A 24,384-nucleotide genomic window follows, 5' to 3' on the forward strand; every position below is an offset into this window, starting at 1 on the left:
GAGATGCTTTTCCCCACTCTCTTGTGTTTCAAAGTTTCAAAGGATTAGTGTTTTGGCCCTGATAACTTTGTTACTTTATATCTCCTTCCTCAGCCTCCCACAGTGCTGGGATTACAGGCGTGATCCACTGTGCCCTGCGGCATCTTGTATATTACTGGGTTTTAACTTAAATTCTTTTTTTTTTGTTCTTTTTTGAGACAGCGTCTCACTATGTCACCCTGGGTAGAGTGCTGTGGCGTCATCACTTATAGCAACCTCCAACTCTTGGGTTCAAGTGATTCTCTTGCCTGAGCCTCCCAAGTAGCTGGAACTACAGGCACCCACCAAAATGCCCAGCTATTTTTTTTTTTAGAGATGGGGGTCTGGCTCTGGCTCAGGCTGGTCTGAAACCTGTAAGCTCAGGCAATCCACCTGCCTCAGCCTCCTAAGTGCTGGAATTATAGGCATGAGCCACTATTCCCAGCCTCTTAACTCAAATTCTACCCTACTAGGAACATTTTCATTTTCTATGATATGGCAAATAGCCAGGAGATATGTTTTCTAGGAACTAGCCTTCTAAGTGTATTTCTTTCTTTCTTTCTTTTTTTTTTTGCAGTTTTTGGCCGGGGCTGGGTTTGAACCCGCCACCTCTGGCATATGGGGCTGGCTCCCTACCCCTTTGAGCCACAGGCGCTGCCCTTCTTTTTTATTATTAAATCATAGCTGTGTACATTAATGTTCTCAGTGTATTTCTGAGGGACTACTTCAGAGGGTCAGGAGCTCCCAGGCTAGGCTTCTCCTTACTGCTTACTTTTCTGGTGACCTTAAGCTGCTTTGTTTCTTTAATCTTATATTTTCTCAGGAAAAATGGAAATGATAAGAATACCTACCTGTGTGGTTGTTAGGCGATTGGTTATGTAAAGGAAGAGCCTGGCACACAGTGAGCTGAAAACATAGCAGCTGGTGTGTGTGTGGGGGGTGTTACTGTTCTGACTCTCAGCAATGAAAGGCATTGAAATCATTACCTGTTTCATAGCTAAGTTTTGGTTTTGGTTTTCATTTTCTTTGAGACAGAGTCTCACTTTGACACATTTGGTAGAGTTCTGTGGCATCATAGCTCACAGCAACCTCAAACTCTTGGGCTTAAGTGATTCTCTTGCTTCAGCCTCTCAAGTAGCTGGGACTACAGGCACCCACCACAACACCTGGCTATTTTTTTGTTGTTGTTGTTGTTGCAGTTGTCACTGTTGTTTTAGTTGGCCCCGGCTGGGCTCGAACCCACCATTCCCAGTGTTTGTGGCCGATGCCCTAATCACTGAGTTACGGGTGCCCTCTTGTTTTTCATTTTTATTTTTATTTATTTATTTATTTGAGACAGAGCCTCAAGCTATCGCCCTGGGTAGAGTGCGTGGCATCACAGCTCACAGTAACCTCCAACTCCTGGGCTCAAGCGATTCTCCTGCCTCTGCCTCCCAAGTAGCTGGGACTACAGGCACCCACCACAATGCCTGGCTATTTTTTGGTTGCAGCTGTCGTTGTTGTTTGGCGAGCCCAGGCTGGATTCGAACCCGCCAGCTCAGGTGTATGTGGCTGGTGCCTTAGCCGCTTGAGCCACAGGCGCCGAGCCTGTTTTTCATTTTAAATATCATGTTTCATTTTCTAATTTTGTGAATGCTTAATACATTAGCATAGTAGTAGATGCTTACAATTTTAAAGTGTATATTGTATATTTTAACATCTTTTTGAGATATAATTCACATATCATAAAATTCACCCACTTAAGTGGTTTTTAGAACATTTATAATTGTATAACCAAAGCCACAATCTAATCATCATCCCCAAAAGAAACCTGATACCCATCAGCTGTCACTTTCTATTCTACCTCCCTCCGTTTACCCTTCAGGCCTAGATAATGGCTAATTTCTCTACCGCTGTACTTTTGTTATTTCTGACATTTTGTATAAATGGAATCATGCAATATATGTTTTTTTGGTTCTTATTTCTTTAACTTAGCATGCTTTCTAAGGCTCACCCATGATGTAGCTTATGTCAGTAGTTTGTTCCTTTATATTGTTCAAGGATATTTCATTGTATAGATGCACTACACTTTATCCATTCATCAGTAAGTATGGTTGAGATTAGGTATGGGTTTTTGTGGGGTTTTTTTGCAGTTTTTGGCAGGGGCTGGTTTGAACCTGCCACTTTCGGTATATGGGGCCAGCGCCCTACCCCTTTGAGCCACAGGCGCCTCCCTGTATGGGTTTTTTTTTTGTTTTTGTTTTTTGAGACAGACCCTCAAGCTGTCGCCGTGGGTAAACTGCCGTGGCATCACAGCTCCCAGCAACCTCCAACTCCTGGGCTCAAGCAAGTCTCCTGCCTTCGCCTCCCAAGTAGCTGGGACTATAGGCACCCACCACAACGCCCAGCTGTTTTTTGGTTGCAGCTGTCATTGTTGTTTGGCAAGCCCTGGGCTGGATTGGAACCCGCCAGCTCAGTTGTATGTAGCTGGAGCCTTAGCCGCTTGAGCCACAGGCACCGAGCCTAGGTATGGGTTTTTTAGAAGTACTCTTTAACAAACTGAAGTTCCTTTCTATTTGTACTTTGTGGAATTTTTATTTCTATCACCACAAATGTGGTGTTAAATTTTTTTTTTGGGGGGGCAGCAGCGCCTGTGGCTCAGTGGGTAGGGCGCTGGCCCCATATACTGAGGGTGGCTGGTTCAAATCCGGCCCAAGCTCAACTGCAACAAAATATAGCTGGGCCTTGTGGCGGGTGCCTGTAGTCCCAGCTACTCGGGAGGCTGAGGCAAAAGAATCACCTAAGCCCAAAAGTTGGCGGTTGCTGTGAGCTGTGATGCCACAGCACTCTACTGGGGGTGACAAAGTGAAACTCTGTCTCACTTTTTTTTGAGACAGAGTCTTATCTGTTGCCTTTGGTAGAGTGCTATGGTGTCACTGCTCACAACAACCTCAAACTCTTGGTCTCAAGAGATTCTCTTGTCTCAGCCTCCAGAGTAGCTGGGACTACAGGCGCCTGCCACAGCACCTGGCTATTTTTAGAGATGGGGTCTGGCTCTTGCTCAGGCTGATCTCAAACCTGTGAGCTTAGGCAATCTACCCGCCTCAGCCTCCCAGAGTGGTAGGATTACAGGCGCCACCGTGCCTGGCCTTTAAATTTTTTTGTTGCCTTTGGTAGAGTGCCATGGCATTACACAGCTCACAGCAACCTCCAACTCCTGGACTTAGGCGATTCTCTTTCCTCAGCCTCCTGAGCAGCTGGGATTACAGGTGCCCGCCACAACGCCTGGTTATTTTTTTGTTGCAGTTTGGCCAGGGCTGGGTTTGAACCCACCACCCTCGGTATATGGGGCCAGTGCCCTACCCACTGAGCCACAGGCACTGCCTTAATTTTTTTTTTTAATCATAAAAAAATTCTGGATGGAAAAGGTATCAGATGCTTTTTCTGCATGTATTGAGATAATTAATCATGTGGTCTGTCAAGATGACTCTCATTTTTGTTTATTAACTCATTTGTGTGATATTTTACAGAAATTGATTTTTCTATGTTAAATCATTGAAAGTCTAGGATAAATTCTGTTTGGTAATCGTGTTAAGTCCTTTAGATATGTTGCTGGATTTGTTTTGCTAGGTTTGTTTGTTTGCTTGCTTGTTTTTGAGGCAGTCTGTTGCCTGGGCTAGAGGGTGGTGGCCTCAGCCTAGCTCACAGCAACCTCAAATTCCTAGGATCAAGCAATCCTCTTGCTTCAGCCTCCTGAGTAGCTGAGACTATAGGTGCCCACCACTATGCCTGGCTAATTGTTCTGTTTTTAGTAGAGATGGGGTCTCACTCAGGCTGGTCTTGAACTCCTGAGTTCAAGTGATCCTCCAGCCTCAGCCTCCCAGAGTGCTAAGATTACAAGTGTGAGCCACTGTGCCAAGCCATACATAAAATTTTACCATTTTAACCATTTTGAGGGTACAATTTTGTGGCATTAATTATTGTATATCCACAATATTATACAGCTATCACCACTATTTATTTCCTAAACTTTTTATTACCTCTAAACAGAAACTCAGGCTAGGTACAGTAATCCCACCTGTAATCCTAGCACTCTAGGAGGCCGAGGCAGGTGGATTGCTTGAGCTCATGAGTTTAAGAACAGCCTGAGCAAAAGCAAGACCCCATCTCTACTAAAAATAGAAAAACTGAGGCAAGAGAATCTCTTTAGCCCGAGTTGGAGGTTGCTATGAGCTATCACGCCATAGCACTCTACCCAGGGCGACAGCTTGAGACTCTTATCTCCAAAAGAAAAAAAAGAAAAAAAAAATCTCTATCACCATTAACCAGTAAGTCTACATTCTTCCCTCTCTCCAGCCCCTGGTAACTTCTTTTTTTTTTTTTTTTTTTTGTGACAGAGCCTCAAGCTGTCACCCTGGGTAGAGTGCTGTGGTATCACAGCTCACAGCAACCTCCAACTTCTGGGCTTAAGCAATTCTTTTGCCTCAGCCTCCCAAGTAGCTGGGACTATAGATGCCCGCCACAATGCCCAGCTATTTTTTGGTTGTAGTTGTCATTGTTGTTTGGCAGGCCTGGGCTGGATTCGAACCCACCAGCTCTGGCGTATGTGGCTGGCGCCTTAGCCGCTTGAGCTACAGGAGCTGAGCTAGCCCCTGGTAACTTCTATTGTACTCTGTGTCTTTATGAATTTACTATTCTAGGTACCTTAAATAAGTGGAATCACACAGTATTTGTTCTTTTGTGTCTGGATTATTTCACTTAACATTTGTTTTATAGATTCACCCATAATATAGCAATCAGAACTTCATTCCTTTTTATGACTGAATAATACTTCATTATATATGTATCTAGATACATATGTATATAGATGAATCTATCCATTCATCTATAGATGGACACTGGGCTATTTCTACTTTATTTTATTTTATTTTTTTGTGACAATCTCTCTATGTCACCCTCAGTAGAGTGTCATGGTGTCACAGCTCACAGCAACCTCCAACTTTTGAGCTTAAGCAATTCTCTTGGCTCAGCCTCCCAAGTAGCTGGGACTACAGGCGCCCGCCAAAACGGCCGGCTATTTTTTGGTTATAGTTGTCAGTGTTGTTTGGCAGGCCCAGGCTGGGTTCGAACCCACCAGGTCCAGCATATGTGGCTGGCACCCTAGCTGCTGAGCTACAGGCACTGAGCCTATTTGTAGTTTTTGACTACTGTATCCCACCTCATCTATCCCACCTCATCTATGGTCTTACTCTTTGTGGTTTCAGTTACTTGTAGTAGAGTACCATAGATACCACATTCACATAACTTTTATTATAGCATACAGTTATAATTGTTCTATCTTATGAGTTCTTGTTAATCATTAGCCTAATTTATATATTACACTTTATCATAAGTATATACATATAGTATCATAAATATATATATATGTGTGTATATATATATGAAAAAATAGCATATATAGAGTTTGGCGCTATTTGTGGTTTTAGGCATCCACTTGGATTCATCTTGGAACCTATTGCATAAGAATAAGGAGGGACTATTGTTTTGTGAATAATGGTGCAAGGAATATTGGCATTCAAATACCTGTTCCAGTCTCTGCTTTCAGTTCCTCTGGATAGATACTTAGGAATGGAATTACTAGATCATATGGTAATTCTATGTTTAGCTTTTTGAGGAACTGCCAACAATTTTCCATAGCAACTGCATAATGTTACATTCCTGCCAGCATTATTTGAAGATTCCAATTTCTCCACATCCTTGTCAACATTTATTTTCTAGGTTTTTGTTTGTTTGTTTTTAATAATAGCCAACCCAAAGAGTGTAAAGTGGTATCTCATTGTACTTTTCATGTGTATTTCCCTGATCATTAATGATGATGAGCATCTTTTCCTGTGCTTATTGGCCATTCATGTATCTTCTTTGGAGAAACATCTGTTCAAGTCTTTTGCCTATTTTTTTAGCCATGTTGTTTGGTGTTTTGTTAGTTGTTGGAGTTCTTTATATATTCTGGATATTGATCACTTACTAGATATTTGATTTGCAAATGTTTTCTCCCATTCTGTGAGTTGTCTTTTCTCTCTTATTAGTGCCCTATGTTGCCAAGTTTAAAAAAAAAATTTTTTTTTTTTGAGGAGTACACAGTCTCACTCAGTTGCTTAGCTAGAGTGCCATAGCCTAGGCCTAGCTCATTCCCATAACTCCTGGGCTCTAGCATTCCACCTACCTCAGCTTCCTGGGTAGCTGGGACAACAGGCACGCAACACCATGCCCAGGATCTCACTCTTGCTTAGGCTGGTCTGAAACACCTGACCTCAAGCAATCCTCCCACCTTGGCCTTCCAAAGTGGTAGGATTACAGGCATGAGCCATCATGCCCAACCCCTTAAGTTTTCTTCTAAGAATTTTATAGTTTGAGCTCTTCTGCTTAGATATTTGATTCATTTGAATTAATTTTTGTATCTGAGTAAGAGAAGGTCTAACTTTATATATTTTTTTTTGCATAGTACTGAAATAAATACAATGTGATTTATTTATAAAGAAGAACAAAGTGACAATGAACAGTATTTCAGAAATTGAAAAAGGTGACACTAACAGTATTGAATGCACACCTTTTTATTTCTTCAGATTCAGAGCTTGTGATTCAAATATATAAAGATGAAGAATCACTTTTGCAACCTAAAAATATTTACTTATTAAAACTATTAATACTTTAGTAAACTATACAAAAAAGATGAGACAAAAGGTACATTTATAGAACTGCATGTCAGTCAGGCCAGTTCCCTACAGAGAGAATTCCCAGCCTGACCTCATTCATCTGTGAAGACACAGAGCAATCCTTGTTTAGATGCACACATTCATCTACTTGTCCACTGTGGTCAGCCCTTCACTTCTTGATGGTTTCCTTCTGCTATGAATGTGCTTGTCCATTTGTCTGCTTCTTAGAGCAGACATTTACCTTCCTCATCCACCAGCCATAGGAGGAGGACTGGGGCCTTGCAGATGATTGATTCGACCCATTCTTCGGGGAGGATTTCCCGGTGGCCCTCTTCTATCATCATATCTGGAATCAGATGAGTTTCCATAGCCTCTTCTTTTCTTCACATCTTGCTGAAGCAGAGTTTTGAAAAACAAAACCACAAACTCAGCTATTCCCCAGAAGAAATCTGTTATCAAAGATAATCTCCATGGAGACTGACTCTGGCTGTCCAATACTTGCCCATTCGAGATGTAAACCATCTTGCCTGGTTTCCCTGCTTCTGAGTGACTCTAACTTTATATTTTTATATATAAATATTCAGTTATCTTAACATCATTTGTCAGAAAGATTTTTTTTTTTTTTTGTAGAGACAGAGTTTCACTTTATGGCCCTCGGTAGAGTGCCGTGGCCTCACACAGCTCACAGCAACCTCCAACTACTGGGCTTAAGCGATTCTCTTGCCTCAGCCTCCCGAATAGCTGGGACTACAGGCACCCGCCACAACGCCCGGCTAAGAAAGATTTTTCTATCCCCATTCAGTGGTCTTGGTACTCGCATCAAAAATCATTTAACCATATATATGAGGGCTTATTTCTGGGCTTTTGTTGCATTTCATTGGAATGTATATGACTGTATTTACCACATTGTTTTGATTACTGTAGCTTTGTAATATGTTTGAAATCGGTATGTTCTTCTTTTTCAAGATTGCTTTGACTATTTGGGGGTCCCTGGAGCTTCCATAAGAATATTTATTTATTTATTTATTTATTCATTTTCATCTGAGACAGAGTCTCACTATCTTGCCCTCAGTAGAGTGCCATGACATCACAACTCATAGCAACCTCAAACACTTGGGCTTAAGCTATTCTCTTACCTCAGCCTCCCAATTGCTGGGACTACAGCAACTCCTTTTTTGGGACTCCTTTTTTGTTGTTGCAGTTGCCATTGTTGTTTAGCTGGCCCTGGCTGGGTTTGAACCCACCAGCCTGGATGTATGTGGCTGGCACCCTACCCACTGTGCTATGGGTGCCGCCCCCATAAGAATTTTAGATTGCGTTTTTCTTTCTTTCTTTCTTTCTTTTTTTTTGAGACAGAGCCTCAAGCTGTTGCCCTGGGTAGAGTGCTGTGACATCACAACTCACAGCAACCTCCAATTCCTGGGCTCAAGTGATTCTCCTGCCTCCACCTCCCAAGTAGCTGGGACTACAGGTGCCCACCACAACACCCGGCTATTTTTTGGTTGCAGCCGTCATTGTTGTTTGGCGGGCCCTGGCTGGATTCGAACCCGCCAGCTCAGGTGTATGTGGCTGGCACCTTAGCTGCTTGAGCCACAGGTGCCAAGCCTAGATTGTGTTTTTCTATTTCTGAAAAAAATATGCTGCTGGGATTGTGATACAGATTGCATTGAATCTGTGGATTTTATTTTTTTTTCCAATTTGAAAGCAGTCACTGTTTATTTACTGACCAGATTACAAAAATAATCAGGTCAGATTCCTTAGTTCATTCTTCCAATAAGCCTATTGATTTGGTCTTCCCTGTTACCAGCATCTCCCCCTTCTACAAAGTGGGTTGTCTTTTTCTTCATTCCACCCCATGGAGATGATAACTTGAAGGGCCAGAAGAAGTTATTTGCTTCTTTGAAGCATTTTCCAACAGTGTGGATCTTATGAATGAGATCCTCCACGCAGATGATGCCATATTTACCAAGAGATCGTGCAAGCAAACTGTTATCAGTGAATGCAATTCATTTCTTTTTGATTTTGCCATAGCTATGCTTGTAGATTAGCTCATTTACCGATTTCAGATTTGGGTACCCCCATGCAATATATGGTTCTACAATCTTCAGCATGTTAATGGAAGCCTTGTTGAGCTTAACAAAAGTTCCATTAAAGATCTGACGAAGGCCAAGAAACTGCAATACTTTTTCGGACTTTTGGACTCACACCATTGATACCTCTGATCCTGATGACAAATGCCGATTTTGGTTCTGCAGGTACACAGAAGTTGCCAGGTTTTCTTGCCATCCTAGCTATCCGAATCTCAGTTCTGTATGTCTGCCTGTATTCTTTATGCTAATACTTAGCTTTTTCATAGATAAGCTTCCTCCTTACCTTTTGAAGCATCTTTTGGGCACACTTCTTTCTCAGATGCTTGATCTTCAGCTCTGTGAAATTCTTTGGCTTTTTCTTAAGGGTTTCTGGCGCAGCAGGAACCTTCTTTTTCTTCTCTTCAACACCCTCCATGGTTCCAGCCGGAAAAGAGCTGAATCTGTGGATTTTAACAACATTTCCTTGCAATTGATGAGCACAGAATGTCTCTCCACTTTTTGTTTGTTTGTTTGTTTTTTGAGACAGAGTCTCACTATGTCACCGTCTGGCGTGTTCACTGTTAGTATATAGAAATTAAATTTAACTTTCTACCTTTTTTTTTTTTTGTAGAGACAGAGTCTCACTTTACTGCCCTCGGTAGAGTGCCGTGGCGTCACATGGCTCACAGCAACCTCCAGCTCTTGGGCTTACGTGATTCTCTTGCCTCAGCCTCCCGAGCAGCTGGGACTACAGGCACCCGCCACAATGCCCGGCTATTTTTTTTTGTTGCAGTTTGGCTGGGGTGGGTTTGAACCCACCACCCTTGGTATATGGGGCCGGCGCCCCCCCTTTTTTATTTATTTATTTTTTGTGGTTTTTGGCCGGGGCTGGGTTTGAACCCACCACCTCCGGCATATGGGACTGGTGCCCTACCCCTTTGAGCCACAGGCGCCGCCCAGATTTATGTATCAATTGAAATGAGCATGTGGGGCTTGGCACCCTTAGCTCAGTGGTTAGGCCGTATGCACTGGGGCTGGCAGGTTTGAACCTGGCCAGGGCCTGCTAAACAACAATGGCAACAATAACGAAAATAGCGGGTGTTGTGGCTGGTGCCTATAGTCCTAGCCACTTGGGAGGCTGAGGCAAGAGAATCACTTAAGCCCAAGAGTTTGAGGTTGCTGTGAGCTGTGACACACAGCACTCTACCCAGGGTGACATAGTGAGACTCTGTATCAAAAAAAAAAAAAAGGCTCAGTGTCCGTAGTGCAGTGGTTGGTGGCTGGTTGACATACTCCGAGGCTGGTGGGTTCGAACCCAGCCCCAGCCAATTGAGCATCAATGACAACTGCAACAGGAAAATAGCTGGGCATTGTGGCAGGTGCCTGTAATCTCAGCTACTTGGGAGGCTGCGGCAAGAGAATCACTTGAGCCCAAGAGTTTGAGGTTGCTTGAGCTGTGATGCCATAGCACTCTACCGAGGGTGACATAGTGAGACTCTGTCTTAAAAACAAAAACAAAAAGGTAGAAATGGCTCGGCGCCTGTGACTCAAGTGGCTAAGGCGCCAGCCACATACACCTGAGCTGGCAGGTTCGAACCCAGCCTGGGCCCGCCAAACAACGATGACGGCTGCAACCAAAAAAATAGCCCGGCGCTGTGGCAGGTGCCTGTAGGCTACTTGGGAGGTGGAGGCAGGAGACTCGCTTGAGCCCAGGAGTTGGAGGTTGCTGTGAGCTGTGATGCTGTGGCACTCTACCCAGGGCAACAGCTTGAGGCTCTGTCTCAAAAAAAGTAGAAATGAACACGTGGGCCAGGTGGTGGTTCATGCCTATAATCCCAGCACTCTGGGAGGCCTAGGTGGGCAGAGAGACAAAAGTGAGACTCTGTCTCAATAAACGCCCCCCCCCCAAAAAAAAAAAAAACAAGAAAACAACCCAACAAATTAGCTAGATGTGGCAGCATGCATCTCTAGTCCAAACTACTAAAGAGGCTGAAGAAGGAAGATAGCCTGAGCCCATAGAGTTTGAACTAGGATCACATCATTATTCATCTTGGGCAACAGATTGAGATCCTGTTTTTCCAAAAAAAGGGGGAAATTTAGATTATTGGTTTGAAGTCTTTCTTCTTCTTCTTCTTTTTTTTTTTTTTTTGAGTTAGGTAGAGTACAGGACTGATCATTTTGTTTGTTTTTGTTTTCTTTTGTTTTGTGTTCATTGAGGTATTTCATTTGTTCAATATGTATTGCATCCCTAGAAAAAGAATCGCAGGATTTTCCCTCCTGTGTGTTTTCTTCTTGCTTCTTCGTGGTCCATGATGCCAGCTGAAGTTGTCAGTACAGTGAAACCAAACTGGCGGGATGGGAGCAGACAATTCTGCCATCTTTCTAAAGTTGCACAGCAAACCTGGGGCTGATCGCTCCACACTCGTTTAACCTGTCTGTGAGGTTCTCAACAATTTTCCCAGCTCTGCGATCATTGAGGATTTCAAATTCACCAATGTAACCATGCTTCATCATCACAGGGGACAATGGGGTGGCGTATGTGGCTCACTCAGCTTCCCGAGTAACTGGGCCTACTACGGCGCCCGCCACAACATCCAGCTATTTTTGGTTGTAGTCAGCATTGTTGTCTGGCGGGCCAGGGCTGGATTTGAACCCCCCAGGTCCCATCCACGTGGGTGGCGCCCTAGCCGCTGAGTTACAGGTGCCGAGCCTGTTGATGCTCTTAAAGAGCATTCCTCTTCTTTTGAATATAGGTTTTTAAGGTCAAAGTTTCTCTCTGGGGCAGCGCCTGTTGCTCAGTGGGTAGGGCGCTGGCCCCGTATACCGAGGGGGGAGGATTTAAACCCAGCCCTGGCCAAACTGCAACAACAACAACAAAGTTTCTCTCTGAGTACTAGCTTCACTGCACCCAAACCTGTGAGCTCAGGCAATCCACACACCTCAGCCTCCCTGAGTGCTAGCATCCCATGTATTTTGGTATGCAGTGTTTTCATTTTCATTTGTCTCAAAATATTTTAAAATTTTCCTAGTGATTTCTTTTTTCTTTCTTCTTTTTTTTTTTTAGGATCCTTCCTTCACAGAATAGTCCTAGTGATTTCTTCTCCAACTGATTGGGTATTTGTGAATGTGTTATTTAACTTACTTGTAAATTTCATATACCTTTACTGATTTATAATTTAGTATGTTGTATTCAGAAAACATGCTTTATTTTATATGTTTATATTATTTCAATTCTTTTTTTTTTTTGAGACAGAGTCTCACTATGTCACGCTCTGTACAGTGTTGTGGCATCACAGCTCACAATAACCTCCAATTCCTGGGCTTAAGTGACTCTCTTGCCTCAGCCTCCCAAGTAGCTGGGACTACAGGGGCCCAACATAATGCCTGGCTATTTTTTGGTTGTAGTTGTCATTGTCGTTTGGCAGGCCCAGGCTGGATTTGAACCCGCCAATCTAGTGTATGTGGCTGGCACCTTAGCTGCTTGAGCTACATGCACCGAGCCCTGATATGATATTTTAAAGAAGCTGAAAGGAAAGAAAGGAGAGCAAGCTTATATTTGCAGAGCTTGTTATATTACCTTTCTTATTTACCATTTCTGAGTCTCCTCATATTTTCCTGTAGATTAGAGTCACTATATGATGTCATTTCCTTACTTTGATACAGTTTTATTCCCACTTACCTCTTTTGTGTCCTTTTTGTCGAACGTAATACTTTTCTATGTGTTATGTAGAAACAGTACATATAAACATACACATAAAGTTTCTACTTGTTATACAGAAACAATACAGATACACATACACATTGTTTTGTGCAATTGTTTCTTAAATCAGTTAAGAGAATAAAAGAGAAGAAATGTGCCTTACACTTTCTTTTATACTTATCTACATAACTACCTTTCCCAGCACTCTGGGTTTTTTTGTGTGTGGGTTTGAATCAGTGTTATGTGGTGTCACTTGCCTTCTGCCTGAAAAACTTCCTTTATTATTTCTTACAAAGCAATCTTCTACCAACAATATTTTTCCCCCTGGTTTTGTTTGCCAGATAGTGTCTTTATTTTGTTTTTGTTTCTGTTTGAGACAGAGTTTCACTCTGTTGTCCTTGGTAGATTTCCTTGGTATCATAGCTCACAGCAACCTCAAACTCTTGGGGTTAAGCAATTCTCTTGCCTCAGCCTCCCATGTAGCTGGGACTATAGGCGCCCGCCACAATGCCTGGCTATGTTTTTTTTTTGTTGCAGTTGTCATTGTTGTTTTAGCAGGCCTGGGCAGACCTTGTAGGCTGTGAGCTCCTGAAGGGCAGAGGCAGACACTTTTACTTGAGTCGCCAGGATCTACCACAGAATTTAGTAAGTAGTGAAGTCAAATATTTGTTAAATGAATGAATGTACTTTGCCAAATATTTTTTTTTTTTTTTGAGACAGAGTTTCAGTATGTTGCCCTCCGTAGAGTGCTGTGGTCACAGTTCACAGCAACCTCAAACTCTTGGGCTCAAGCGATTCTCTTGCCTCTGCCTCCCAAGTAGCTGGGACTACAGGCATCTGTCACGCCTGGCTATTTGGGCTCTCGCTCTTGCTCAAGTTGGTCTCAAACTCCTGAGCTCAGGCAACCCACCCGCCTAAGCCTCCCAGAGTGCTGGGATAACAGGCGTGAGCCACCGTGTTCAGCCTTAGTGTCTTTATTTTGCCTTCATTTAAAAATTATCTATTTTTTCCAGAGATTTTTGAGCTTACTTTATTATTTTAAAGATCATTGGCTCTGATGATTGAGAACCAAAGGCAGAATAATATTATAAAATGATAAAAAATACCAACACGGGCGGCACCTGTGGCTGAAAGGGGTAAGGCACTGGCCCCATATGCCGGAGGTGGTGGGTTCGAACCTAGCCCCGGCCAAAAACTGCAAAAAAAAAAAAAAATACCAACAGATATCTCATAATTTTTTTCATTGGCAAGCCAATGTAACAGGATAATTTGAGATTTATTATTTATTTATTTATTTTTGAGACAGGATCTTACTTTTTCACCCTCAGTAGAGTTTTGTGGTGTCATAGCTCACAGCAACTTCAAACTCTTGGGCTCCAGTGATCCTCTTGCTTCAGTTTTTCCTTTTTAGTAGAGTTGGAGTCTCACTCTTACTGAGGCTGGTCTTCAACTCCTGAGCTCAAGCAGTCTGCCCATCTCGGCCTCCCAGAGTGTTAGGATTACTGGCGTGAGCCACCATGCCCAGCCTATTTTTGATTTTTTAAAAATTGAGATTATTGTAGATACACATGCAGTTGTAAGAAACAATACAGAAAGATTCCTTTCTCTTTTTGCCTAATTCCTCCCAGAGGTAACATTTAGTAAAATAGTACAATATAATATTATAATCAAAATGCTAACATTCGCAATATTCACTAATCTTATTCATATTTTCCTGGTTTTTTTTTTTTTAGAGACAGAGTCTCACTTTATTGCACTCAGTAGAGTGCTGTCGCGTCACAGCTCACAGCAACCTTCAGCTCTTAGGCTTAGGCGATTCTCTTGCCTCAGCCTCCCAAGTAGCTGGGACTACAGGTGCCTGCCACAACACCCAGCTATTTTTTTTTTTTTTTTTTTTTTTGTGGTTTTTTGGCCAGGGCTGGGTTTGAACCCGCCACCTCCGGCATATGGGACCAGCGCCCTACTCCTTGAGCCACAGGCGCCGCCCTACACCCAGCTATTTTTTTTTTTTTGTTGCAGTTTGTGCAGGGCCAGGTTCAAACCTGCCACCTTTGGTATATGGGGCCAGCACACTACCCACTGAGCCACACGTGCTGCCCCATATTTTCCTGGTTTTACTTGTACTCATTTATATATGCTTAATTTGTATATAGTTTTATCACTTGTATATATTTGTGTATCTACTGCCACAGTCAAGATACTGAACAGTTCCAACCATAGGATCCACTGTGTTGTCCTTTTACAACTACACCACCTCCTTCCTGATTCCCCCCCCTTCCCCAATCCCTAATCCCTGGCAACTACAACTCTGTCTTCCATTTAAAAAGTTTTGTCATTTTGGGCGGCGCCTGTGGCCCAAGGAGTAGGGCGCTGGTCCCATATGCCGGAGGTGGCGGGTTCAAACCCAGCCCCGGCCAAAAGAAAAAAAAAAAAAGTTTTGTCATTTTAAGAATGTTATATAAGTGAAATAATGTAGTATGGGGTTGACTTTTTTTTTTTTTTTGAGACAGTCTCAAGCTGTTGCCCTGGGTAGAGTAAGTGGTGTCATAGCTTATAGCAACCTCCTACTCTTGGGCTCAAGTGATCCTCTTGCCTCAGTTTTTCTATTTTTAGTAGAGTCGGGGGTCTCACTTTTGCTCAGGCTGGTCTCGAATTCGTGAGCTCAAGAAATCCATCTGCCTTAGCCTTCCAGAGTACTAGCATTCCAGGTGTGAGCCACTGTGCCCAGCCTAGTATTGGGTTGACTTTTTTCACTCAGCATAATTCCCTAGAGTTTCATCCAAGTCATTTCACATGTCAATAGTTTCTTATTGCTTTTTATTGATGAGTGATATTTCATGATATGTATATATCACAGTTTTTCAACCATTTACTGTTGAAGCTCAACTAGGCTGATTCTAGTTTTGGTCTATTACAAACAAAACCTTTTGTGAGCATACATACACAGATTCTTGTGCAAACATGCTTTCGTTTCTCTGGGATAAATGTCCAGGAGTGCAGTTGCTGGGTCATTTGGTAGTTGCATGTGTAGTTTTTTATTTGTTTGTTTGTTTTTTGAGACAGAGTCTCACTTTATCACTCCTTGGTAGAATGCTATGGCGTCATAGCTCACAGCAACCTCCAACTCTTGGGCTTAAGTGATTCTCTTGCCTCAGCCTCCCAAGTAGCTAGGACTATAGGCACTTGCCACAATGCCAGGCTATTTTTAGAGATGAAGTCTGCCTCTGGCTCAGGCTGGTCTCCAACCTATGAGTTCAGGCATTCCACCCACCTGGACCTTCCAAGTGCTGGGATTGCAGGCATGAAGCACTGCACCTGGCCTGTATGGTTAGTTTTTATTTATTTATTTTTTTAAGACAGAGTCTCAAGCTCTTGCCCTGGGTAGAGTGCCATGGCATCATAGCTAACAGCAACCTCCAACTCTTGGGCTCAAGCGATCCTGTTGCCTCAGTTTTTTTATTTTCAGTAGGGACAGGGTCACAATTTTTGCTAGGCTGGTCTTGAACCCATGAGCTCAAGCTATCCACCTGCCTCCGTCTCCATGGTGCTAGGATTACAGGCGTAAGCCACCGTGCCTGGCCTGCATGCTTAGGATTTTTTTTTTTTTGCAGTTTTTGGCTGGGGCTGGGTTTGAACCCACCACCTCTGGCATATGGGGCTGGCGCCCTACTCCTTTGAGCCCCAGGTGCTGCCCCTGCATGCTTAGTTTTTAAAGAAACTGCCAAACTTTTCCAGGTTTGCTGTGCCATTTAAATTTCTACTGTAATTTAAGAGTGATCCAGGGTGGTGCCTGTGGCTCAGTGGGTATGGCACCAGCCCCATATACCAAGGGTGGCAGGTTTGAACCCAGCCCTGGCCCAACTGCAGCAAAAAAATAGCTGGGCATTGTGGCGGATGCCTGTAGTCCCAGCTACTTGGGAGGCTGAGGCAAGAGAATCGCCTAAGCCCAGGAGTTGGAGGTTGCTGTGAGCTGTGTGATGCCATGGCACTCTACCGAGGGCAACAAAGTAAGACTCTGTCTCTAAAAAAAAAAAAAAAAGGCAGTGCCTGTGGCTCAGTGAGTGAGGGTGCCAGCCCCATATACCTAGGGTAGCAGATTCAAACCTGGCCCCAGCCAAACTGCAATAAGAAAAAATAGCCGGGCCTTGTAGCAGGTGCCTGTGGTCCCAGCTATTCTGGAGGCTGAGGCAAGAGATTTGTGTAAGCCCAGGAGTTGGAGGTTGCTGTGAGCTGTGACGCCACGGCGCTCTACCGAGGGCAACAAAGTAAGACTCTGTCTCTAAAAAAAAAGAGTGATCCAATTTCTCTGCATCCTTGTCAGCATGTGGTGTTGTCCTTATTTTTAATTTTAGTTATAATTTTAGGTCAATAGTGAATGTAGTTGCGTTTTTTTTTTTTTTTTTTGGCAGTTTTTGGCCAGGGCTGGGTTTGAACCCGCCACCTCTGGCATATGGGGCCAGTGCCCTACTCCTTTGAGCCATAGGCACCACCCTCTTGTTGCGGTTTTAATTTGTACTTCCCTAATGGCTAATGCTGTTGAATATCTTTCCGTATGCTTATTTGCTATCTTCTTTGGTATGTCTGTTCATGTCTTTTGCTCATTTAAAAAGCTTTTTTTCTGGCCATGCTCAGTGGCTCACGCCTGTAATCCTAGCCCCCTGGGAGGCTGAGGTGAGTGGATTGGTTGAGCTCACGAGTTTGAGACCAGCCTGAGCAAAAAAGGAAACCCCCCCCCTACTAAAAATAGAAAAACTGAGGCAAGAGGATTGCTTTAGCCCTAGTTGGAGAGTTCTTTATATGTTCTAAATACTAGCTGTTTTTTATTTTAATTAGATATGTGGTTTCAAATACTTTCTCGTAGGCCGGATGCAATGGCTCATGCCTGTAATCCCAGCACTTGGGAGGTCGAGGCAGGTGGATTGACAGTCATAAATTTGAGACCAGCCTGAGCAAGAGTGAGACCCTGTCTCTAAAAAAATAGCCAGATGTTGTAGCGGGTGCCTGTAATCCCAGCTACTTGGAAGGCTGAGGCAAGAGGATCTCTTGAACCCAAGAGTTTGAGATCGCTGTGAGCTAAGATGCCATGGTACTCTACTGAGGGTGACCAAGTAAGACTCTGTCCCTCCCAAAATACTTTCTCCCAGCTTTTCTTTTCTTTTTTTTGTTGCAGTTTTGGCCGGGGTCAGCTTTGAACCCACCAGCCTTGGTATAGGGGGCCGGCGCCCTACTCACTGAGCCACAGGTGGTGCCCTAGTTGTCATTGTTGTTTGGCAGGCCCAGGCTGGATTCGAACCGCCAGGTCTGGTGTATGTGGCTGGCGCCCTAGCTGCTGAGCTACAGGAGCTGAGTCCTGTAGCTTTTCTTTTTTTTTTTTTTTTGTAGAGACAGAGTCTTACTTTATGGCCCTGGGTAGAGTCCCATGGCATCACACAGCTCACAGCAACCTCCAACTCCTGGGCTTAAGCAATTCTCTTGCCTCAGCCTCCCGAGTAGCTGGGACTACAGGCGCCCGCCACGACGCCCAGCTATTTTTTGGTTGCAGTTTGGCCGGGGCTGGATTTGAACCTGCCACCCTCGGCATATGGGGCCGGCGCCCTACTGACTGAGCCACAGGTGCCGCCCAGCTTTTCTTTTTATTCTTTGCACATGGGCTTTATCAAAGTAAAACTTTTAAAATTTGATGAAATTGGCTCGGTGCCTATGGCTCAAGTGGCTAAGGTGCCAGCCATATACACCTGAGCTGGTGGGTTCGAATCCAGCCCGGGTCCACCAAACAACAATGATGGCTGCAACCAAAAAATAGCCAGGCATTGTGGCAGGCGCCTGTAATCCCAGCTACTTGGGAGGTGGAGGCAGGAGAATTGCTTGTGCCCAGGAGTTGGAGGTTGCTGTGAGCTGTGATGCTACGGCACTCTACCCACGGTGACAACCTAAGGCTCTGTCTTAAGGGAAAAAAAATTGTTGAAATTTAATTTATTAGATTTTCCTGTTATGGATCATGCTTTTAGCATCAAGTCTAAGAAACTCTTTGCCTATCCCTAGATCCTGGACATTTTCTTGACATTGAAGTCTGTTATCCATTGTGAGTTAATTTTTATATAAGATTTGAGGCTTTAGGCCAAAGTGAATTTTTTTATTTTATTTTTTTATTAAGTCTTTTATTTTTATTTTTTTACTATTTATTTATTTATTTTTTATTGTTGGAGATTCATTGAGGGTACAATAAGCCAGGTTACACTGATTGCAATTGTTAGGTAAAGTCCCTCTTGCAATCATGTCTTGCCCCCATAAAGTGTGACACACACCAAGGCCCCACCCCCCTCCCTCCGTCCCTCTTTCTGCTTTTCCTTCCCCCCATTAAGTCTTTTGTACACAGATCATAAATACATTTATGCCCATTTCAGTGTGTTGATTATTTGTACAAATTGGAGTGCTTACATCATACTAATCAGCATAGCTTTCATCTCATTTACCCAAATATAGCATTATGACATTTGTGTTCTACACATGATAGAACCAACTTGTACTTGCAGTGTGCTCCACAGTTGTGATCCCCCTACTATCCCCTACTATCCCTCCCACCCCCTTACTATCCCTTGCTCTCCCCTTCCCTCCTTCATTATAGCCTAAAGTTGTGTTTCATTTTTCATGTGCAAGTGTGAGTTACTATAAATTGGTTTCACAGTAGTACTGAGTACATTGGATACTTTTTTTCCCATTCCTGAGATACTTTGCTAAGAAGAATATTTTCCAGCTCCATCCATGTGGAAGTAAAGTCTCCATATTTTTTTACTGCTGCATTATATTCCATGGTATACATATACCACAATTTATTAATCCATTCATGGGTTGATGGGCACTTGGGCTTCTTCCATGACTTGGCAATTATGAATTGAGCTGCAATGAACAATCTGGTGCAAATGTCTTTATTGCCAAATGATTTTTGGTCCTTTGGGTATACACCTGGAAGAGGAATTGTAGGATTAAATGGCAGGTCTACATTTAGATCCCTGAGTATTCTCCAAACTTCCTTCCAAAAGGAATGTACTAGCTTGCATTCCCACCAGCAGTGCAGAAGTGTTCCCTTTTCTCCACATCCACGCCAACATCTGTTGTTTTGGGATTTTGTGATGTGGGGTGAATTTTTTTTTTTTAATGTGGATGGCTGATTGCTCTAGTACCATGTATTGAAAAGTCTATCATTCCTCCATTCAGTTGGTTTTATACATTTGTAAAAATCACTTGAGTACATCTGTGTGGTTCTATTACTTCATCCTCTATTCTGAACCCTCTCTTGATTTATATGTCTATCCTTCCACCAATACTATATTGTCTTAATTATTATAGGTGCATAGTAAGCCTTAAACTGGGTAGAATAATTCCTCCCATTTTATTCTCTTTTTAAAAATCTTCTTACAGGGGCGGCGCCTGTGGCTCAGTGAGCAGGGAGCCGGCCCCATATACCGAGGGTGGCGGGTTCAAACCCGGCCCCGGCCAAACTGCAACAAAAAAATAGCCGGGCGTTGTGGCAGGCACCTGTAGTCCCAGCTACTCAGGAGGCTGAGGCAGGAGAATCGCCTAAGCCCAGGAGTTGGAGGTTACTGTGAGCTGTGTGACGCCACGGCACTCTACCGAGGGCGATAAAGTGAAACTCTGTCTCTACAAAAAAAAAAAAAAAAGTTAAAAGAAAAAAAATCTTCTTACAGTCTCAGTGCCTGTAGCTCAGTGAGTGGGGTGCCAGCCACATACACCAGAGCTGGCGGGTTCAAGCCCGGCCCGGGCCTGCTAAACAACAATGTCAATTGCAACCAAAAAATAGCAGGTGTTGTGGTGGGCACCTGTAGTCCCACCTACTTGGGAGGCTGAGGCAAGAGAATTGCTTAAGCCCAAGAGTTTGAGGTTGCTGTGAGCTGTGACACCAGAGCACTCTACCGAGGTCGACATAGTGAGACTCTGTCTCAAAAAAAAACAAAAAACTTTTTACAGTTTCCTTGAATAGAATCACTTTATTCTTTTGTGACAAGATTATTTTAGTATTCTAGGCCCCATACCTTTCCATATACATTTTAGAATGAGTTTGTCTATGTCTATAAAAATCTTGCTGGTATTCTTATAAGAATTGTTTTAGGCCTATAAATTATTTTGGTTTTTAAGTTTATACTTAAGTATTGCATTTCTTTGGAGGATTATAAGCAGTGTTTTATTTTTACTTTGATTTCTTCATGTTCATTGTTAGTATATGTGTTTATTTTTTATCTTGCAATCTTGATGAACTCAATAATTCTACAGTTTTTTTTTATTTTACTTGGAATCTTTCTACGTGGACAATCTGGTCTTCTGAAAATAATTCTTCCCTTCTAATCTGCACACCTTTTATTTGTTTTACTTGCCTTCTTGCAGTGGCTAGAACTTGCATTTTATGGGGAAAATATTCAGTCTCATTCAGTCTTTCTTTTTTCTTTTTGAGACAGAATCTCACTTTCTCACCCTTCATAGAGGGCCATGGCATCATAGCTCATAGCAACCTCAAACTCTTGGGCTCAAGTGATCATCTTGCCTCAGCCTCCCAAGTAGCTATGACTACAGGTGCCCACCACCATGCCCAGCTAGTTTTAGAGATGAGGTCTTGCTCTTGCTCAGGCAATCTGCCCACCTCAGCCTCTCAGAGTGCTAGGATTACAGGTATGAGCCACCACTCCAGGCTTAGCATTCAGTCTTTTACCATTAAGTATAATATAGTGGCTGTGAGTTTTTTATATGCGTGAAATTGAAATGTAATTCCCTTTCATTCCTGTTTGCTGATACATATTTTTTTGGACAGAGTCTCATTCTGTTGCTCAGGCTAGAGTGCTTCCGTATCAGCCTAGCTCACAGCAACCTCAAACTCCTGGGTTGAAGTGATTCTCCTGTTTCAGCCTCTGGAGTAGCTAGGACTACAGGCATCTGCCACAATGCCCAGCTAATTTTTCTATTTTTAGCAGAGACGGGATCTTTGCTCTTGCTCAGGTTGGTCTTGAACTCCTGAGCTCAAGGGCTCCTTTCTCCTCAGCCTCCCAGAGTGCTAGGATTATAAGCATGAGCCACCCTGCCTGGTAGCCCTCTTTATTTGTTTTAATTTCTTTTTGTTTTTTAGATTGCCCAATCTTATTGATTTATATTTCATTTCATTGTTTCTTTCTCCTTCCAGCTTCAATCTACTGTTGAATCCCTCTAGTGATTAAGTACATTATTATACTTTTCAACTCCCGAATTTCTAGTTTATTTTTATAATTTCTCTTTATTGATATTTTCTATCTTATAATGGGGGTTGGGGAAGGGAGTGAGCTGTGGCCCAAATGCCTTGGACTCTCTCCATTCTTACCAGGATTTAGTAGACTTTCTTGAATGAATATTCCTCCATTTGCTGTATGCCCTTTGGACAATTTACAGAGACTTTAAATGATTGTTTGTTATAATTTCCTCCAATTAAGTTGTTCTTTGGGAAAAGAACTGGCCATTCTCTTCACTCCACCATTCCATAAGTCCTTCCCCAAGTTGCCTATAAAAATACTATAACTCCTCAGCATAGAGCCAGATGTTGTTCTTCCTCATCAATTCATATTTACTCTATTCATGGTGCTAAGAATCTTCCTGAGTAAATATCATTGGTTCTGTTGTTAGACTTGAATTTGCTTCCCCATAAAAGGAGTGAGGGAGGCCTTCTGTGTGCTTAGGCCTTGGCCTGCTGCTGGGGACAGCACAGGGCTGGGCCCTCTGTACTCTAGGAGTAGAAGAAACCTCAATGGGAAGCAATCATCAGGTTCATCATCAGGTACCTTGGGGTATAATGTATGAGTTGGGGCTGAGATGGTAGGTAGAGGATTCTCACAACAACATCTATGTTAGTTCAGGAGGAAAAGAGAGAGCTCAGAGGCAGATCCTGAATTGGCAGTCCGAGTGCAGGCCTTAAAGAACCAAGCCTTCATCTGGGTCTAGGACTGGGAGATTGTGGCAGGGGGGTGGCGGGAAGTGTTTAGGGAATAGGCTATAAGCAAGGAAGTCAGTGAAAACATAATTATCTGTGGAGTATGCAGGGGCTGTGAGGAGGCCAGCTTGGCTGGATGGAAGGGCTGGCCTGAGGGACTTCTGGACATAAGGTTGAATGAGATAGTGAGACCAGAAGCCAAAGGGTTTAGACTTGAGTCTAAAGATAGCAGAAGAGCCCTTGAAGATTGCTGAGATTTGTTAGGAAAATTCTTCTGGCCACTGTACATGCATGGAGGAGGGGAGACTGGGTCCCTGGGAATCAGTGGAAGCTATAGTCACAATACAGAGCCCTGTCTTGACTGAAATGATCTGAGACAGGAAAATGAGGAAGAAGAATAGATGAGGAACCATCTTCAAGCCTTGGTCAAGCCAAGGCAAGAAGTCACTGTTATTTTTTCTTAACTACTATGATATGAACAGTGACCAGTGGCAGATATCAACTCTATTAAAGAAAACTCCTCTAGGAAAGCAGATAGAAGAATTGGTTCTTCAAGAGGAAGGCAAGTAGGGAGGGCTCTGAGCTCCAGAGAAAGGAAGCCAGAGATGGTGGTGGTGGGGGTGGTGGCCTAGAAGTATGGCCAGGAACATCTGAGGGACAGAGGAAGTGGTCTGCAGTGCAGGTAGAGCTGCCTGGGTATCACACATGAGAACTTCTCCCCAAAGGTTTTACAGGAGTTACTTGAATTTCTGAGTATGAGTGTCCCAGTGTGCTTAGCTCTGCCTTTCCAAGACTTCATGAGAGTGACTGGAAACTTAGAGAGACCTTAGTATGAGCCTGGCTTCTTTGTACTTGCTCTTCTGAATATAGCACCTCCTCTCGTACTACTTTATGGCTCTGTATATTGGCCAAAAAGGTTAAGGGTGAAGCCAAATCCAGCAAATAGAGCCCACTGCTTGGGTTATAGTACTAGGAACAGGTTCCTCTTGAGGCCATTTTCCTCACTAACGTTGTTCCATGGTTTGTTGTTCAGAGTGATGGCTGATTCTGAATCAAGCCTGGTTTATGCCCAGTCTCAGAATGACACCAGTGGAACAATTTTCCAATTTTTTGTGTCTGTCACTAGTTCTGAAGAACTTACTCTTTTATTTTTCAATAGTTATTAGATTTCTGGAAACTGTAGGATTTGTTTAAATGAGTCACAGCATTTGGCTGAAATAGAGAGGACTCCATCTGTTGCTTTGCATGGTCCCCGGCTCTGTTCTCTGTGACTGAGCTGTGAAGGAAGCAGAACTTGCTGTTCCCTGAACTCACCATGGCTGGCCCTACCTGTCAGGCACAAGCCTTGCCTAAGTAAAGATATGGGAAAGTGGACCCTGTTTCTTGAGAGCCTCTCAACTTGAGATCCCTGCAGTGAGCGTGTTATGTAAGTGGAGGTAGAAGCAGGACCCAAGGGCTTCTTGTCTGCTGCACTCGGAGCGCCCTTGAATTTGCCCCTTGGATGTCAGAAAGAGGAACATGTACTTCAGGGATGGTTTCTTCAGGTTTTTTGGACTGATGTGCCCTGATGCTGCCTTTTGTGTCCCTGGGGCAGAAAGAAAACTTATTGCAGGCCAGGCAAGGTGGCTTATGCCTGTAATCCTAGAACATTGGGAAACCTTGGCAGGAGAATCATGTTAGGTCAGGTGTTTGAGACCAGCCTGAGCAAGAAAAGAACCCTGTTTCTACTAAAAATAGAAAAATTAGCTGGGCATGGTGGTGCTTGCCTGTAGTCCTAACTACTCTGTAGGCTGAGGTAGGAGTTTGAGATTGCAGTGAGCTATGGAGGAAAATACTGTACTCTAGCCTGGGCAACAGAACAAGATCCTGTCTTAAAATAAAATAGATTTATTCTGACTAAATTAATTCTTTAAAGGCAGATGGCAATGCCTCAGATCAGGA

The 24,384-nt window shown here is 43.3% G+C and overlaps 1 protein-coding gene and 2 pseudogenes across 3 annotated transcripts in view; 1 reads left to right on the plus strand and 2 right to left on the minus strand.

Annotated features, from left to right (window-relative positions):
* BSN (bassoon presynaptic cytomatrix protein) overlaps positions 1 to 24,384 on the plus strand; it is a 143,960-nt gene that overhangs the window by 39,480 nt on the left and 80,096 nt on the right. The window lies entirely within an intron of this gene.
* Positions 6,879 to 7,232, minus strand: LOC128592172 (selenoprotein K-like; annotated as a pseudogene).
* Positions 8,405 to 9,215, minus strand: LOC128592168 (60S ribosomal protein L7-like; annotated as a pseudogene). Its single transcript, XR_008381789.1, has one exon. The product of XR_008381789.1 is annotated as a 60S ribosomal protein L7-like (transcript).

Source organism: Nycticebus coucang, chromosome 8 (genome assembly GCF_027406575.1).
Source record: "Nycticebus coucang isolate mNycCou1 chromosome 8, mNycCou1.pri, whole genome shotgun sequence".
In the NCBI taxonomy this organism is placed as follows: Eukaryota; Metazoa; Chordata; class Mammalia; order Primates; family Lorisidae; genus Nycticebus; species Nycticebus coucang.